General features: G+C 56.3%; 1 protein-coding gene across 2 annotated transcripts in view; it reads left to right on the plus strand.

Moving 5' to 3' along the window:
* The window catches only part of GLIS2 (GLIS family zinc finger 2), a 47,961-nt gene that overhangs the window by 11,017 nt on the left and 17,760 nt on the right, over positions 1 to 19,184 (plus strand). The window contains exon 2 of one of the 2 annotated variants that reach the window (XM_059716486.1): positions 17,810 to 17,867. The exons of the other annotated variant lie outside the window; for it this stretch is intronic. The gene's annotated coding sequence lies outside the window, so the exon portion shown is untranslated. The remainder of the gene's footprint in view (positions 1 to 17,809; positions 17,868 to 19,184) is intronic. 2 annotated transcript variants of the gene reach the window in all.

A 19,184-nucleotide genomic window follows, 5' to 3' on the forward strand; every position in this document is an offset into this window, starting at 1 on the left:
GTTGGGGACTGCAGGACTGTACCCAGGCTTTGCAGGATGGCAAGGCAAAGCCTCACTCTGTCCCATAGAGCCAGGTGTATCCCTTTCCCTGTATGTGATTGGGTATCCTGACCCCTGGCCACCCCCAAACTCTGTTGCCTTGCAAACCTCCAGGGGCTCTCAGTACCTGGGCACATGCATCAGGCCCGATGTCTCCCTGGTATTCATGAGAAAAGGGGCACACTGAAACCAAACCAGAAGGAAAGGGGGCACCTTTGAGGCTGTAGCACTGCTGCCTCATGGGGAAGGCAGTAAAGCCAGTAGGATGAGCCTTCTGCTCTGCAGAAGGAAGAAAGCATTCATTTCTTCAGGCCACTGACCACCTTGCTTCCCTCCATATTTGGGGTCAGAAAGGAATTTTACCCCATGGTCAGATTGGCACAGACTGGGGTTTTTTTGCCTTCCCCTATAGCAGGGGGTGTGGCCCTCTACCCGGAACCTCTTGAGCTTCTATAATATTTCATAGAATCAGGACATTGGCCGCCATGGTTCCCCTGCTTTACCTGTGGCAGGTTAGGGTGTTAGGTCTGTGTTGTGTCAGGGTTGAGGGTAGTCATATGTAGAGTTTAGATCATGGTTGTATGGGATGGTTTGGATAAGGCAAGGGTTGGATTAGATGACCTCTGGAGGTCCCTTCCAGCCCTACTTCTTTGACTCTTGGCACCTGCTTAGTTTGTGTGGGTAAATCATCAGCTTCCTGTGTTCCCCTGTCAAGTGACCACCCATCTCTGCAGTTTCCAGGGGCATTCAGGGCTCCAGCAAAATCCAGGCCTAGAGTGTAGCTCTACTGAGGCCAATCGGGCACAGCATCTCTGAGAGCATGGAGGACAGTGTGCCAAGCAAATCCAATGACATGTCAATAGCAGCTGGAATGCAGGGGGCTGTGGGTTGTTTGTGGTAGGGGAAGCTATACCTGGTTAATCCAGGCTTGTGCCATTGCCCTGGGCTGGTTTCCAAGGCTGGAGCCTATGCTTCATCTCTTCTACCAGCAAGGCTACAATCCTTTTGCAAAACGCTGCCTGTCCTGTGCTCAGCTGAGACATATTTCACCTGTGTGCAAGGCCATTGCAGCACTCCAGCCCCTACCTGCTGTGCCCAGCCCCCTCACCATCCCATGAGGCCACATAGCCAGACAGTGCCACAGCTCCCACATAATATCCATGCTGGAGCAGAGCTTCCCAAGCTGCTTCTCCCAAGGAGTGGGACTAGCTGCCTCTGAAGTTGGTGAGAATTGCTGGGGTCCCACAAGGGGGAAGAAGATGGTCTTTGAAGCTGAGAGGCCTGGTTGCTGCAGGAGGAGCCTTTCAGTACCACGGTGCCCTATGGGGCAGGAACCAGAGGGGCGTGAAAGCTCATCCCTGCCGCATAGTCCCTGGTGCTGTACCACAGTTTGACTGGACGCTGTTGGTGTTGTCCCTGTAGCACCACTGAGTGGTGGCAACACGGCCCTGGGGAGCTGGTGCCTTTGGGACCATTTTATCCGCTGCGGATATCTGTGGTGCTGGATGATGTACCGAAAGGCCCAGGATTGGTATTTTCCTTTGCCCTATTCCTTCATAGACCTGGTCTCTATTCTAACAGAAGCCGATGCCAGCCAGGTATTTTGGAAGGAGCAGTTAAGCCCCTCTGGCTGGAGGCAATCCTGCCTGTAGAGGGATTCTTCCTTGCCCTGCTAGGCAGCAGCAGCATACCACTGGGGCACAAGGGCAGGGAATTTTCTCTTAGCCGATGTCACTTCAGACACTGCTTATTCGTCACAGTGCCTAATCCTCAATTTAATCTGCTCTCAGTATATGTCTTGCCCTGCTCCCTGCTCGCCGCAGCCCCTCCCTCCCTGAGCACTTGCACATCAGCATATGATCAGGATGGTCCCTGTGCCTCTCCGCCCTCCCCTCTCTCTCTCTCTCTCTCCTTCCCTCTCCCTCTCTTGCTATTTCTGGCCAGCTTCACCTCGCAGCTGCAGCTTCACAGACAGCTTGGGGCCGGGCGGGCTCCCTGTTGGCAGGAGCCCAGGTGAAACGCTCGGGACGCCGCTGGCTCTCTGCATGTCCTCTTCAGTGCTGAGAGGCAGAGAACAGGCAGAGCAGGGACTGCTGCCATGGCAGGGGCCACTGTGCCTAGGCTGCTCCTGGAGCTGGGGCGGAAGTGGAGGCAGGGCTGCCCCTGGGCACAGGAGAGGGAAGAAACAAGAGGTATATGTGATCTGGCTCTCCCAGGGTATTGGAGAGAATGTGGGGCATGCCTTGCCTGTGGAGCTGGCAGACAGCCTGCTGCAGGGCAGCTGTGTGCAACCTTGAACTGAGGTCACCAAGGTCACCCCTGCTGGTACCAGGGCCTCATGCCCCCGCCTGCAGCACCCTCTACCCTGCTCTCAGCAGCCTCAGGATGGAATAAACTCATTCAGTGTTCCTTTGCTGCTGCTTTACACAATCCTGGCCATTCCTTGGTGTGGGTGAAAGGGGCTAGTAGCACTACTCCTCCCCTGCCTACCCAGACTGTTTCCCTTGGTAGCAGGGATCAGCCCCCACTCCCAAACTCAATTGGATTTTCTTGCAGAAAAGCCCTCTGAGGACCAGCCAAAGCAAAAGAATGTATGGAGGACTTCATGGAGCAGATGGGTCCTTGTGGGTCTCTGCACAAGAGCCAGGCAACTGTGTGTTCAGTACAGGGACTGGCTGGCCCTGGAGGCCTAGGGGTGTTTCTACAAGGCATAGTTTCTTTCCAGAAGTGTGGTCTCTTCTCACAGGGGCAGAGCACGAGCAGATGGAAGTTCAAAGGAGGGCAGCACAGTCAGGAGCTGCTATGCAAGGCCTCTTGTTCTCTGTTAACAGAAGGGGACTCTTCTGGGGAGGGAGCAGGGCCCTGCAGGTGAGCTCTGGGAGACATAAGTGGGCAGTGTGGGAGAAGGGAAGGGGAGTGGAGTAAATAAGGAGGCACACGGTTAAGCAGAGCTTGAAAGGACATGTCAAGTGCATATTAGTGGGAGGCAGCAGAGGGATCAGACAAAGCAAGAGGGCACGGTCAGAATGGCTGTCCAGGAGGGGCTTTTCCTACAGCAGTCTGCATGGGAACAGAGGAGTGTGTGCCTGCCTCCTGTGCTGGAATAAATCTGCCCCAGGGTCTTGCCCGGGAGCTGTCCACTTGCCACCAGCTGGTGCCTCCCACAATCCCAGCCTTCAGTCCCACTTCCGCAGCCACCTTTCAGCTAAGCAGCCGAGACTGCATGGGTTAAAAGTTCCCTCTGCTTGCAGTATCTGGGCAAGGGCTAGCCTGGAGCAGGAGGGGGCTGTGCTCAGCTGCCTGCTTAATGGTATTTGCACAGCATGGCTAAGCCTTCTGCTGTTTGCTGTTCCCTCCGGCTGACAGCCAGCTCCCTGGGCTGCACTCCGCCACCATGGAGTCACTGGGTGCACAGGAGGATCAGCAGCCCGCCTGTCGCAGGGGAAGCTGATACAGACATATAAATTCCAGGCTGGTATCTCCCAGCATCGAGTAACAAAGCCCTCACCAGAGCAGACCAATTAATGACCTGGGGGGCAGAGCAGGGATAAATTGCATGTAAATTACATTTACAGAGGATTCTGGTTTGGGAGGAAAGGTTACTGACACCAGGAAGAACAGTGACCAAGCATGATGGTCTTGGAGACCTCAGCAGACTGGGTGATTTGCAGGGGGAATCTAGCAATCTCATGGAGAATAGGTTTCTTGGGAGCTGGAAAGCTGCCAGGACCTAATGGGCAACAAAAACATAAGGATATTCTACGAGATGTGGCTGCACACACACATCGTGGCACATGGAGCTGAGATCTGTGAAGGCATCCTGGCAGGCCGTAGTCCAGAGGCACCAATACCATTCCATTCAGTCCTGGACACTGTTGCCAGAGATTGGTGGCCATAACCTAGACAGAAGCTGAGGGGAGAAACAACCCGGGGCTGTGGGGACCAATGTATGGGAAGGAAGGAAGAGCTAAATGCGCATGGAAGGGGGAAGCACAGATTTGTGACCACAGAGGAATTGTCAGCCCATGTTGCTGAGCTCCTGGGTTGGGCTGAGAATTCCCCTGTGATCAGAGGGTATTCGGTCACCTGGGCACCCAGTCAGAGGGTAACAACCACCTGTCTTGGGTTCTGTCTGGGCTGGATCAAGCATACAAGGGGGAGCGCCTCAGCCTTGGCCCCAGGATGACCCAATAGTTGCAGATCTCTTCCACCTCTGCTGTGCATGACACTTGGTGTGTGCCCCATTGCTAGCCTCCCACTATGACCAATGCCAGTCATTTTCAGGAAGGTGCACAGTGTCTGGCTAATGGAGAGCTACCACCCTGGGGGAGGAAGGGACCTGCATTGCCTTGTGGTCAGAGCCTAGAAAGGTTGTGTCAGCCCCTGCTTTGATGCTGCCATGGGCAAGTCACTAGTTTGCTTTGTGCGTTAGGCTCCCTATCTGTGAAATGGGGTGGCCTGTCCTGGTAGCACAGAGGTGGTGAGGTTCGGTGTACTGGTGCTGCTGAGGTGCTCTGGAGTCCCTGGTGGCAGGCTGTCTGACCCCAGGCAGAGTACTGACTGCCATGAATGAGTGCCTTAGAGATGTGGGCACAGGTGACACCATGGTAGGGACTACAGCAGCTGTTCCCTGCTTTGCTTGTGATAGACACTGGTTGTCAGAGCCCAGGAAGCTTGTCAGCCACAGTTCTGATGCTGTCCTGGGCAAGTCACTGCTTACCCTGGTTGCAATCAATAACCAAGGATTGGGGTATTGCATGTTGCCTCTGACCCTGGGACAATGCCTAGTCTTGCCTAGGCTCCATACACCATGTCACACCCATTGTTTGGCAAGGTGGGACCTACAGCTGCCTTTACCTCATGCAGACTTGCTACAAGTGTTCTTACCACCATGCCAGGGAGCAAATGCAGCTGTAGGATACTATTCCCACTGTGCAGAGATCTGGAGGGAGGTGCTAACACCTGTCCATAGCCCTGGGCTGGGGTACAAGGATGGAGCAGTGGTGTGCTGGCTCTGCAGCTCATGGTGCCTTTAAGCTCTGCAGAACTGGCAATCCTGGCCATCCTGGGAGCTGGCTGGTTAGTTTAGGAGTGTGGAGACTGGGCAGGCAGTGAGCCATGGAGAGTAGGGCTTGGCTGGTGAGTATCCAAGGAGACTCCCAGTCTAGTGCTGCAGAGGTGTCCTAGCCTCATGGTAGTTAGGATTTGCATAAGAAGGCATTTCACCTCCAGCAGGGCTCCCCCTCGCCCCAGGGCTGGCACTCAGTGTTTACCTCCCTGCCAGCTCTCACCCCAAGAAGGGCACTCTGGGTACTGCAGCCCATCCATGCATAACTGGGTTGGTGCCCACAGTGCTCACTAGTTTGTGCCTGTGCTGCCCTCCCCCCTCAGGGACAGTTAGCCATGGGAAAGCTGGCTGCCGGCTTTGATCTGCTTCTGTTCAGAGCTCCCTGTTACCCAGAGCTGGAGAGGTGGGTGGGAGGGGAGGGGCGCATAGCTGGGCCCTTTGGCTAGGCCAGGCTGGGCACACTCAGAAAGGGAGGCTTTTGTGCCAGGGCACTTCTGACTGTAGTTTCCTCCATTCCCAGCTAGCCCCTGCAAAGATGGACCACCTGTTATCCAGCATGTTCCTGCCAGAGAGTTAAGAGGAAGGACACTAACCAGGCACTCTATAGTGCATTAGGAGCTTGTGCAGAGTATGCATCACATTGCATGATGGCTTATGTCCCAGCAGACCTAGCAGTCCCACATTCCCAGCTACAAGAACCTGTTCGCCATCCACCAAGATGCAGTCACACCTGATATGAGAGGCAGCAGCCAGTGAACTGTTCTCAACCCAGCAGTCCTGGGCAAGAGGTGCAGAAGGACTGTGTAGTTAGCTCACATAGCCAAGGGGCTAATTGAACAGATGCTGGGATTGCCCCCCCCCCCCTGCCCCTTTGCACCTGACTCCCACCCCTTTGGGAAGAAGTGTGCTGGAGTTTGTAATGGCCAGCAGCAGCCAGAAATTTGGCTTTGTGCTTCAGCTGGAAAGCAGTGCCCTAGCAACACAGCAGTGTCTCTGGGCATCCACTTAACACTGCTTTAGGATGAATGCAGCCCATGAGTCCCCAACAGCACTGGCTGCAGCCCCAGCCTGGGCATGGGAGATGTATCTAAGTCTTGGGCAGTCTGTGGCCTTGTCCATTAAGAGCCATCTGATCAGCTGGTGGCCTGGCTGCAGGGAATGGAGCCCTCTGAGCTTCAGGGTTGGCACCCACTACCAAAGGCTGCTCTGAGAACATTGGCCACCCAAGTGAGCAGCCCCTGAGTCAGAGCCTGGCGGGAATGGAGCCTGAGTCAAGCTTTTGGGCTTTTGGCCTTTGGCCGCTGTGAGCTCTGCGTGTGGGATACCCTCCTGCTGCAGGCCCAGCTGGGAGATACAAGCCTGAGTCCTTTGTTTATTGTGGTGTGTCCAGTATCCGGTGGGGGAGCCCCCCTCATTCCTTTCGTGAAGCACCATGGGAGGCTGCTCCAACCTGCTGTTTACTCAGTGTGTGTGCAGCCCAGGGGCCATCCCACTCTCAGCCAAATAGACTGGGCCACATCAGGTGGGAACAGCTGGATGGGGCAGGCCCATATTACGGCTCCTTCTGTCTTGTGAGAAAGAATGGAAGTGTCAGTGGCTTGGGCAGCTCAGCCCAGGCCACTTTGGGCAGGAATTGGGGTGTCAGCTTGGGCACCCTGGCCTGATTATCTGTCTGAACCAGCCAGGGCACCAGACCTTGTGGGGCAATTGGGGTGGGCAGGTGGTGGAGGCTGTCAGGTACTGGGACTTTCCTGGGAGGGTGGTGCTGTATCAAGTGAGATTGACAAGGCAGCCCTTGGGGTGGGGTGGCCACCCCTGTGTGTATGAGCAGGATCCCTGTTACTGGTACACTCAGCTCACTGAAAGTCCCAGCAGCAACCCCCAGCCCTGCTCCTGCTATCTTGCAGCCCAGCCAGGTCTTCTGCCAGGAGGTAGTTATTTACTGGGGATCATGTCAGCTTCTATGCACCACCATGGCTTGATGGAGCTCGCTGGGAGTGCCTTCTGCCAAGCAGCAAGGCAGTGCCACTGATGGCACTGGAATCCATTGCCAGCTGGAGAGCCTGTGCTGGCTCATGTTGCCAGGTGGTATACACCTGTAGCCCTGACTGTCCTGGCTGGCTTCAGAACCAGTAGCCTGAAGAGTCCAGGCATGGCCTCCATGGGAGCCATCCAGTGTCCCAGCACTAGCCCTGCCACACACTGGGAGGGCAGATAGCTCAGTGGAGGGGACAGGACAATGTCTGCAGTGCTGATGGTTTGTTTAGGGCAAGAACAGCCTTCCCTCAGCACAGGGAGCCCCTTTGGGCTGAACACTGGGTCTTGTCCAGCTTTTCCTGCACCCCCTGCCTTCCCCAGAGTGCCAGGGATTGGCATTGCCAGGACTGGCAGGGGCCATTGTCTTGCCCTAAGATGCTTCTCCCTCTCTGCCCTATTGTGTTTGTTGCTGGTGGCTCTCAAGACTCGAGACAGCTGGGCCCAAATCTGCCTTTGAACCACAAACCAAGTGAGGCTGGTTGCAGAAACCTTGCACAAGTAATCCCATGTGCTTGAAACAGCAGAGCTGGATGTAGGGAGAAGAGGGCGGGCATGGAAAGTGTTGCTGTGGGTCCTGGCTGTCAAAGTTGGGTGGGGAGCCTTGGACTGGAACAATGATCAGGGCTATAGGTTGCGGTGGGACATGAGTAAAGCTGGAAGATGGAGAGACCTCAGGGCTGGGATATCAAGGGGCTTTGGGCCAGAAAAGTGCAGACATTGTTGCATGAAGGAACTTGCCTAGGCCTTACCAGCACCCTGTGCTTTGCCTTGCTCTGGGCCCCCTGCATTGGCAGCCCTGGTCCCCTGGGGTGGGTACAACTGCCTGGCCACATCCAGGGGGGAAGGAAGGGAGCAGGCGTCTCTTACTGTTCCGGTTCCTCTGGCTTCGAGGAAGGTTTGTTCCCAGGAATTCTGTGCTGTGGGGCCAGTTTGGTTTGGCAGCTGCTCACGTTCGCTCGGGAGTCATTTCGTCAGCAGCAGAGAGGCCGTTTCCCATCTAGTGTGCCCCACCCAAGCTGGCTCCCAGTAGCAGCTTAGGAATCCAGTGTGAAGCCAGCAGCCTGGGGAGAGGGCTGGGGTGAGGGCAAGGCCTCTGCTAAACCTGCCTTCCCCTCCCCCAGCACCCTACTTCCCTCTACCCTCATTTGGTAGAGCCTATGCTGCCCTGACAGTGCTCCCATGTAGGACTCCCAGGTGCTGTCTGGTCCCTATGACTTTTCCTCAAGCCCCCCAGGGTAACAGTCAGATATTTCCTGTCAGGGATAGGGCTAGGGCCCATGGGACGGGGCTGGGAAGTAGCACACAGCTGCCTGACTTCATGCCAAGGCCTGTCCCAAGGGGAATGACTTCCCAAGTGGGACCAGCTTGGCTAAGGGAGGGCTAAAATGGGGTCAAGCACTGACAGCTCTCCACCTTTTCCCTGTAGCCCAGTGCCCTGTCTGCCTGAGGAGTAACACAGGGCAGCTTCCTGTGCCAGTGGGACATGAGACAGGTCTTGCCTTTCCCCAGCCCTGATCTAGCTGTACCCCATACTGACTTGGTAGTGGCAGGGAGCAGAGGGGGCCAGAGGGCAGGGTGTTAATACAGAGACACCAGTAAGCCAGAGAGAAAGCTATTTGGAAGGGGAGGTGTTTGGGAGCGGGGCAGAGGTAGCAGTGGGTGAAATGAGGAGGCAGAGAATCAGCACATGAGCAGGGGAGTAACAGGATTAGGGAAATAGAGCAGGGGCATCTAGCTCACAGATGCCCTGGACCCAATTGGCCTCATTTGCAGCTACCTTACAGTGTGGCTCAAAACCCCAGCACAGCCTGTTCCCACCTTTAGTATGTCCTGGTCTTTGGCATGCTGCGGGTTGTACACTGGTCCTGTCCTCCAAGGCCCTCTGCCTCACTTCTTCAGTAGGATAGGCTCTATGGTTTGACAAGCCTTCACTATCCCATCCACAAGGCTTCAGTTGCTGCCCAGTATCTGGGGAGCCAGCCCTGTGCCCCTACTGTCTCTTGCTGATGCCCAAAGTTTTAACAGATGCAGCAGGGCTCCAGGGGTATTGGATGAGCAGCTGGCAGGAGTTCCTTCCCCACTGGATAGTTTCTGGACCTGGGATACTGAATCCCATGCTTCCCTGAGCGTGGCCCTTGCAACCCTTCAGGTGCAGCTGCTGAGCGAGGGCAGGGCATTGCCAATTCCCCTCCTACACTCTTGCACTGGGCCCCTGAGATTACAACCACAACAGGCAGGCTGCCTTCCCACACAGCTGTAGGATACCCCCTTCACACTGCACAGGGCCCCCGTTCGTGAGTGCTGGAGCCTGAGACACACAGGCAGTTACTGGAGGTTATGACCATGGGGCAGGGGCTGTTCAGGGGCCCTGCAAGATTGAGGGTGCTCTTGTTGGCTGAAGGCAGTAGGGTCCTGTGTGTAAGGGTAGAGGGTAGGAGAAGTGTGGGCAGTATGACTGTGGGCTACATGGGATGCTGGGACCCACCAGTGTGCAGTCCCTCAGTAGCATCTGGAGTCTAGGCTGATAAGCAGTGGGTGAGCTGCACCTGCTGCAGGCCCCAGGTACCCTTCCCACTACCTGGATTTTCCTGCCCTGCTTGGAGAATCAGGCTCTGTAGAAAGGTGAGCTGCCTTCAGTTGAAGGAAGTCTCTGCAAAGCATAGCTAGGAGCATTTCTCTCTCCCCATAGCCTACTGCCCAGGCAGCAGAAATCCAGGCTTTCTCTGAGATGAATAGGGGACGTGCTGTTTACTAAGGCGCCCCAGGGAATGACTAGGAATAACGGGTGTAAACTAGTTGAGAGTGGATTTAGGTTGGATATTAGGAAGAAATTTTTCACAGTAAGGGTGGCCAGGATCTGGAATGGGCTTCCAAGATAGGTGATGCTATCACCTAGCTTGGAAGTCTTCATGAAGAGGCTAGTCACCTGGCTGGGGTCATCTGACCTCGGTCCTCTTTCCTGCCAGAGGCAGGGGGTCGGACACGATGATCCGTTGTGGTCCCTTCCGACTCTACAATCTATGAGACAGCTCTTGGGAGGAACAGCACAGGACTTGGCACTATATTTCAATGGGGGAAAATCTATCTGGTTAGTATGGGAGCTGCCACAGTCTCTTGGTGAAGGAGTTGCTGTGGTCCTTGGAGTCTGCCTGTATGTGGTGCAGGGCTATGGACACAGGAGGTTAAGTACAGCATCTGATTGGCAGGAAGAGGAAATCACTCAATAAACTTGTTAGAGACTATTGCTATGTGCCTTCAGCACCTCCCATCAGGCTGTCTCCAGACTGTGGCAGCCATACCCAGCAGCATTCCCATTTCCCTGAGGGGAACTGAGGCAGGGAGCAGGTAAAGGATGGCCACAAAGCCAGACAGAGTCTGAGTCTAAAACAGAGGCCATATTCCTTCACCCCAGCTCTGACCACCAGACAACTCTCCCCTTCATTGGTTGGAAAAAAAATCCAGGAGTCCTGGCTCCCAGCCTCTGTTCTGGCACAGGCAGCAAAGAAAGACTGTTCCTGCAGGAAGGGGCTATACAGGCTCCAGGGAACTGAGAACCAAGCTGCCAGCCTGTGCTGGAGCCATTGTTTGTGGATCATGTTGAGTTCCTCACTAGATCCCTCCTTTCAGGTGCCTTTCTGAGGCTGTTTCCTTGGTCCTATATATGTCTTCGTGGTCTCTGCCCTCTCTTTGAGTCCCATTTTGCTGGTCTCTTGGATCTCTGTGGGGCATGCCATGGATTTGCAAAGGGCTGTGGCAAAATAATTCATCTGCAAAATCTGGACACCCTTATGTTGCAGGATGGGATTGTGGAGTGCTACAAGGCCTGGCCTGCAGGAGCACTGGCTCATGCCAGGGCCATGTTATGATCTGGCTCTTCAGACCCTACAGTGCACCAACTTTTTTGTGTATAGGTGCTGTAGCCTCAGGCTGGGCCTTCAGAAGATGGGAGTGTGTAACTGGGCCTTCTCAGCCAATTTTCCTGTGGCCCGTCCACCTGTTCCTGGGCTAACCGCCTGCCTTCTCACTCGCCATGCTTTGTTGTTAATTAATTAATTGATGTTAATTAAACAGGAGGCTGCCCATTTCTTGCCCTGATGCCAGGGGTCCTATCTGCGGCTTTGTTCCTCCCCTACACCACGGCCCAAGCCTTGCAGATGGCATCCAGCTGTTGTCAGTATCACCAGCCCCTCGCTGGGCCCCAGAATCCTGCTATTTGAACCCCACCTGGACCCCTCCATTCAGGCAGCCTATGCCGCCCTCATAACAGGCTGCATAGCTCCCTGAGCTGCTTCCCCCTTACGGGCGCAGTCCCTCCGGGACCTTTGGCTACACAGGCCCTGGCCCACCTCCAGGCCAGTCAGAGCCCCAGGCCCTCAGCTCTGTGTGTCCCTCGCAGTGCGCCCCTGGTTTTTCGCCCTTCCGGTCCTGGCCCCAGCATGGACCAGTCAGGGGATGTCCAGACAGGTTTGAGTCTATGGCCCCACTCTCTCACTGGGGTCCACCTTCCAGACCCTACAAAGGGGTAACCCACCCGGTTGTGGGAGCTGGGGTTAAGGCGCCCCGGCCCGCCTTTCACCAGGGTGGTAACTGGCCTGGCATTTCCTGGGGGCTCCCACACCACTGAGAGCCCCACCAGGCCACCCACTCCCGGCAGGGTGCAGTTTTAGGTCATGTCCAGGACCAGGAGCCTCCTGACCATCCCCTACAGCTCCTCCCTTACCTCCATCAGTAAAATGCCCTATTTATATGGGCAGCCCTGAATCCAAAATAGCTGCCCTCATCAGGCACCTGCCGGCTGCTGTCTTCAGGCCCTTAAAGTGGCCGGCACACACAGTGCCCTGCCACAGAGTGTTTCCCCCGGAGCAGGAGGGGCTGGGTCTCAACTACTAGGGCCTTAGAACTGGCATCTTATCCTGCTCCCATTGTTCTTCCCTACCCCCAATTTCCCTCCTGCCACAATAAAGCCCCCATTTCCTCTCCCTGCTAATGAGTTCCTTTTGTAGCTAGATAGGAGGCCATAGTGCTTCCAGTCACCTTGTGTGCTGTGGAGCTGACAGATCTCAGCTCTGCTTGTGGGGTGCCAATGGAGATGAAAAGCCCCTTCTTTCTAGAAGGAATGGCTCTCTACTGGGCCAGGAAAACTCACCCCAGTGCTTTTGCTGGTGAGGGTAAGGGTGAGGGAGGCAGCTGTGAGGGCAGAGTGAGGATGTGGAGTTGCAGGGTGGAATTTCCTGTGCCTTCTCCTCTGGGTCCCCCATACTCTTACCCCTCAGTGCTGCTCTTACCAGTGCTGGCCTGAAAGGAGTCTCTCCCTTTGGCTCTGTCTCCCCACTTGCTTCAGCCCCTACATGGGCACAATCAAGGATCAGGCCAACTACTTGCCATCAGCTGCCCTTTTGTCTTTTGCCCCTATAGCAGTGGCTGGCATGTTTGTGACATGACACTGGTGTTGGGAGAGGGCAGCATGTGCCTGGTGTTGGAAAGGGAGGTGGTGATTGGGGAGCCCAGGCTGTGGGGTTTTGGGCCCTCTGAGCAGAGTGGTGAGGGAAGGGAGGGCAAACTCCATGTTCCCTGTGCCCAGCTCAAAGCTCTGTTGCTGTTCAGAGAGCAGGTTTTCAGAATAGCTTGCTCTCTAGTAGCTTTTATTGCTTTCAGTACAAGGTGAGGAGTCTCCATGGCTCATTTGGGAGGAGAAGGGTTTATTGCTGTCTGTGGGTGAGAGGGAGAAGGATTTTCCATGGATGGAAGAGGTAGGGAGGTTTTCCATCCTTATCTGTGGGCGGGGAAGTGGGTTGTCCATGGCTGCCTGAGAAGCCAAGAAAGGGGCTGGTTCTCCATTGGTTTCTGTGAGGCAGGGGAGAGAGTTCTCCATGGCCCCCTGAGGGACCTGCTGTGTCCTGAGCTCTTTGACAAGTCTGTTGGTTGGTGACTCCCAATGACTGTTAAGAGTTGGAGGCAGAGGTGGGAACTGAATGCCCAAGTGCCTAATCTAAACACCAGACTACTGTACCAGTACCTGGGAGGGGGCTGGGGACAGCACTGCTGGATCTGCACGTTCCCTTTCTGAAAAGACACTGGGAACAGTTCTGCCGTACTCACACATCCCCTTGCCAAAGAGACCTTGAGGATAGCACTGCCGTACTCACACACCCCCCTGCTGAGAGGGGCCAAGGAGACAGTGCTGCTATACCCACACAAGCTCCTGCTGAGGGGGCCCTGAGGACTGCCTGGGGCTGGGTTGGGTGGGGCTGTGTGTCTGTGGAAGAGGAGGTTGCATGTGTGCATGCTTGTCTGGGAGCAGAGCAGTTTAGCTGCATGCCTGCAGGGGCTGGGTTGGCCCTGGGGTCCCTGTAGATGGAGCTGGGTTGGGGTGAGGTTTTGTTGGGGACACTCAGGCCCCAGGCCAGGTTTCCTCCTAGTCCTGCAGCCTGATCTGTCTCTGCCACATTCTCAGCCCTGTATTCATTCGAAGGCCTGTGTGCTCCAGCTGGCTGGAGGAATTGAACTAGCAGCCCTGGATACAAATGCCCTGTACTATGCAGAGCAGGGAGAGCCCAGGCGAGGCTGTGGCCAGCTCCTCCCGTCCTGACCAACTTTTCTGTGCATCCTGCCATGACCTGGAGGGACCCACTGTAGGGAGAAGAAGCCAGGCCAGCCTCCTTGGCCAATGTAATCATTGGCCTCCCAGCTGAGACTGGCAGCCTGGGAGCCTGTCAGGGCCAGCAAGGCCAGTGTCTTGTGACTTGGCCTGTGTGGATCTGAATGGGGCCCCAAGGAACTTGTCTGACATGCCAGAGCTACTCAGCAGCAACAATGTGTCCCAGGGACCTTCCCTTTCCTATCAGACTCCACAGGCTCAGCCAAACCCTGCCAGGCCAGCTGCCCCCAATCCCTTCCCACCTCCTGCCATGCAAGGACACTGTTCAACGCTGCACTGTATCTCCCTTCCCCCTCCCCCTTGCCGCCTGATGCTCACCAGAACCACGTAGGCTGGGACAAACTCCCGTCTTTTCAGGGCTTGGCAGAGGCAAGATCTCAACAGCTTCAGGGCTGGGGCCCCATGGGGGGCTGTGTCTCCTACTCTCCCCTCCTGCCCCCATTGGGCTTGGCCCACTTCCCTCCCCCGCCCTCTGCCTGTCCTCACCCCCCACGCAGGGCTCGGAGGCGCTTTTGCATTCCAGAGTGTCTGAGCCTCCCCTGGCCAGGAGCCAGTGCAGGGAGGTGAGCAGCCAGGGCCGGAGGGCAGGAACAGGCTTGCTCTATCCGGGCAGAGTGAGTTAACAGGTGCCACATGGCACAAGAGCTGCCAGGCTGGGCACTCCCGCAACTTCACCGCACCCCGCACTGTCAGGGTGCCAGGAGCACAGATGGCATTGGTGCTGCATGCCAGGGTGGGGAAGAAAGGAGCGGGAGAAGCAAAGGGTGAGGGAGCCTGGGAGAGGATGTGCTGAGTGGGAGAGGGGGAGGGAGGGAGGAGTGCAAGGCCTGGCCCTAGCTACACGGAAGTCTCCACTTCCTGCTTGCCAGCTCCCTGCTCGCTGGAGAGGAAAGAGCCCTCCATTCATGCGACAGGCTCCTGGCTGCAGCTGCAGACGCAGGGCGGGGAGGGGGCTGGGGGAGCTGGCTCTGGGAGTGCAGGAGGGGTCAGAAGCAGAATGAACACAAGCTAAGACCACTGCAGGGGCTGTCCGCTGGGGATACCCAGGGGGCACACTATGAGAGGCTCCTCCCCAGTGCCATGCTGACTGGATCTAGAAGAGCAGAGTCAATTTTTGCTCCTGGGAGACCCGGTCTTCAGTCCTCCCTCCAAAGACTCCCCATTTACACCCCCTGGGAGCAATTTGTGCCCCTGTGAGATGCCCCACAGCTTTGGGGAGCAACATCAAACTCAGGGGAGAAGGGGGAGATTCTGTACCTGGAGGGAAGGGGTCTGCCTGGGTGTGTGGGGTTGGAGGGAGACACCATTCTAGGGGGAGACAGAACTTCCCAAAGCGTGTTTGTGTGGATGGTGCAGCCACTGAGCCCCCATGGATGTTTGTGCTGAGGGTAAAAGGAATAGAGCTCCCTGTGCTGGGGAATGGAGGAGTGGAACCTAGCCCAAGATAGATCTGTATTGGGAGTGGATGGGATAGAGGGCATGTCTATGCTTGAGGGGACGGGTATGCAGTTCCCTTGAGTATGTATGAATTAGGGGTGGAGAGATGGAGCCTTCCAGGTACCTCCATGCTGGGGTGAGGCAGTGAAGCTCTCTTAGATGCATCTGAGCTGTGGTGGGTCCTCTGAGCTGTTTGCATTGTCCCCTGAGGATAGTTCTGGTGCTGCAGGTACATTGGCCACCAAGCCCAGAGTATATTTGTCAGCAGTGAAGAGGCAAGTTCTGGACATCATGCTGCAGCCCCACCTCCTCTCCTTCCTTGGGGTGGGCTGTGGGGGGCCATGGGGCTGAAAGGGTTAAAGCCTGTGTTGGCAGGAAGGGCTGTGGAATTTCTTGGAGCGCCTGTGTTGTGTGTACAAGTGAGCGGGGTCCCCTGTGGTGAGTGGGGCCCTGCAGGGGAAGGGAACAGCCAGGCTGTGTGTGCCTGAGCTGTGTGTGCTGAGTACCAGGACCAGGCTGATCGCCACAGGGAGCACCAGGCTCCCAACAGCTCTGCCCCATCTGGGGAGCCACACGGGCTCCCTCCCCATTGGGTTCTATCCTGGGCACTGTTGGCACTCCTGGTCTAGTCTGAGATCATCTGCCCTCTGTGGGAAGATGGGTGGGGGAACCAGCTCCCTTCTGGCTTAGTTTGACTGGAACTGCCAGGAATTGGGCATTGGAGGTGGTAAGAGGGTGTCTGTTCTCTTGGCATACTGTTTGGGCTTGGGCAGGGCAGGGAGCAGGCAGCCGACTTCCCCCAAGGGAGGGCTAGGGAGTGCTGAGCTTAAGCAGAAATTGTCTGAGATCACAACTGAGATGAGTCTCTTACCCTCAATCAGCTTGTAATCAGCCCCCCCTTACCCCGCTCTCCAGGCTACCACCAAATTCTACAGGATCACTATACCCTTCATGGGAGAGGCCCAAATTGGGAAAGCAGGAGCACTGGTTTGTGTAGAACTCCTGAGCAGCTCCCAGGTGCCATTGCTTGTTCCCTTCTGGAAGGTGTGTGCTCTAGGGTTGGGATGAGGACAGGAGAGGGGACTCAAGTGCAGTGGGGGTGGGGGAGGGAGCTGCAAGGCTGGACTAGTGGACGTTTGCAGTGATGGTTAAAGGGGAAGAGTGTATGCTGCAGGACAGGAGGGAATGTGCTGGGGGATAGGGCATAGCACTACTGGGGCAAGGTGACTGGATGGGGTCTTGATACTGTGGGGTGGGAATGATGCAGGACTGGGCTGGGGGCACTGCAGGACTGCTGTGTGCCAGGTTGCATGTTCTGTGCTTTCCCATTGCTGGCAGCTGCCTGACAGGCGCAGGGCGTGGACAAGCCCGCTCACTCTGTCTCTTGGGAATGAGCATTGCCGCAGGGCAGAGAGAGAGCTGGAGGGAGGCGAATGGCAAACAGCATGACCAGAGCTTCTGGGGGAGGGGACGTTCTGCTCCTTTTCACTGGGGCTTGAAGAAGCCACAGTAGCATGGCTAGAAGCAGCCAGAGGCCCCTGCTCTTGTGTGTGCTGTAAGCATGGCTGAGCAAAGGGGTCAGTGAATCTCTGTCTCACGCCCCAGGGAAGACAGCCTTCAGGGTCACCCCTATGCAGCTATTGGGCTTAGCTTTGTCAGCAGTTTGGATATGCCTTGGGCAGTATCCCTACCCTACCCTGCCCATACTGTGAAGTTCCCTGAGCAGGGGTCTCCAGGCCCCTGGAGGAGCTTCCTTCCTCTTGTCACTGTCTCCAATGAGAAAGTGGGAAACTGAGTCACAGAAGGGGAGGGGCTGGTTTGAGTCAAGGCTGAGCTAGAATTGGGATTAGATCCTGCTCTCCAGACCCTCAGCAGCTGCCCTCAGAAGTAGGGGCATGTTGCATGCATTGGCAATGCAGGGAGAGGGGCTAAGGCAGGGCCATGATGGGGGAGGGGAGAGAAGAGGAAATGAGCCAGCCCTGGCGTCCACAGAACCCTTCCGCCTCCCGCGGGAGAGGATGACAGAGCAGGACTCAGCCTGCTGTCCGATCGGATTACAGGGAACCAGCCAGTGGAGGGGCTGGAGGCCAGCCAAGTCCCCTCCCCTGCCCCTGGGAAAGGCCTCTGCTCAGGGCAGGGCAGGGCAGCCCAACAGGCTTGGCTTTGTAGCTGCAGGGAGGGGGGGAGCTGGGAACACAGCTGGGGCCTTCCCAGGCCTCCAAGGCTCCTAACTTCTTAAGCACAAACATTTCCTTCCTTCCTTCCCTTCCTTGCTCCCTGCCACCTGAGACAGCCAGACAGAATGCCATGGGTTAGACTGATGGGCAACTGGACCTGGGGACAGACAGCAAATCCTTGTCTTGCTCCAATGAAGCCTATCCTTAACTAAGGAGGCAGGGTCTGTCCCTGACACTCCAGGCTGAGGAGCTGCAAGGCCTTCCTGAGCCTAGAGAGGAAGACCAAAGAGGTGAGAAGGGGTGGCATTTGCCTATGGGCACAGTGCTTTAAGGAGTGGCTAGGTAGGAGGCTGGAAAGGGCAGAACACTAGTCTCTGGGTTGCTTGTCCACAGGCAATGAAGCGGGAGATGCAGCTGAACATGGTGCTTCCCTTGGGAAACCCATCCCCAGGTGAGTCCTTCCCTATGACTGGAGGGGCTTGGCTGGGGGAAATGAACTGGGGTCTCATGCATCTTCAGGAGATCCCAGTGTATAATTGTTCTGGGTTAGCCAGAGTGAGGATCTGAAGCAGCATGGGGTGGTGTTAGGAGAGGCAGAGGCAGCCAGGAGTTCATAGGAGAGTCACACTGGAAAAGGTGTCAGATGGATACCCCAGAGATGAATGTGGAGCAGGTCCAGGCTGGCAAGGTCCTCCAGCCATGGCTTGCTTGGAGGGGTGCAGAGGCAGTTCAGTAGCAACTTTCAGTCACAGTGATGCCTGTGCCTGGGGTACTAGGTTGAGACCCATAAGCTAGGAATGCCTCGGCTTGGCTGGGTTCCAGCTGTCCTGCAGCTGACCTCCTCTTTCTGACAGTTTCACTGTGCCATGCCCAGCCAGCCAGCAGTGAGCCAAGAGGAAAGGGTGACTGGGGAAGGGGAAGACATGTACAGTGTATTTCCCTCACTTCACCAAGGCCCAAGCAGTGCCACAGGGCAGGTATGTCCCCCTCATCCAGACCCCATTTCTGGATTCTCAGAGTCTAGGTGCTGCTGGATGTGGATTGTGATCAGAGCTGCCTCTTTGAGGGTGTCGCTACCATCAGGTTCTGGTGCCATGTGCACCTGGCTCCTCTCCAGCACTTCCAGCTAGCAGCATGCTGGCACTGCAACCTTGGCTACCTCTAGGAGCCCAGCAGTCACAGAGCTTCGTCCCTTGGACAGCTCCCCTGGGCAGAACCCAGCTGTTGCCTCCAATCCCAGGAGCCCTTTTCCTCTGTGGTGTGTGGCAGGTTGCAGTTTGCCCTGCTAGCACCTGAGGTCGGGGCTCCTGTGCCTGGTGCCACGCCTCGTTCCCGATACCCCAGCTCTCTTCCACACAGCAGCAACCCGGACCGGCTGCATGCTGCCCCATTGCCTGGCCCGCTTGCTAGCTGGTGTCCTCCTGCTCTGACTCATGGGGAGGCTTGTGCTGCCCCCCTCTGGGCACTACTGGAAAACCAGCTCTGCGGGTGTTCAGCCTTGGGCCTCTCCCTCTGGGGTTTTGATGTGAGCCTGAGATCTTGGCTGTTTAGTTTGTTGGCTGAATGTCAGGGGGGTTGTTGGCGAGAAACAGCTGATCTCTCCTTGGTTCCCCTTCCTCATCCACACCCTCAGGATGAAGATTAGCTATCCCCACTCCTGCATCCGCACCGATGAGTTGTTCTAGGGCTGCATCTGGTGAGGCACTTTGCCTGTGTGGGTTGGCTCTGTGGCGAGGCTAAGCCGCTCTCCGGGCCAGACTCCTGCTCT

Source organism: Alligator mississippiensis, chromosome 13, assembly GCF_030867095.1.
Source record: "Alligator mississippiensis isolate rAllMis1 chromosome 13, rAllMis1, whole genome shotgun sequence".
NCBI lineage: Eukaryota > Metazoa > Chordata > Crocodylia > Alligatoridae > Alligator > Alligator mississippiensis.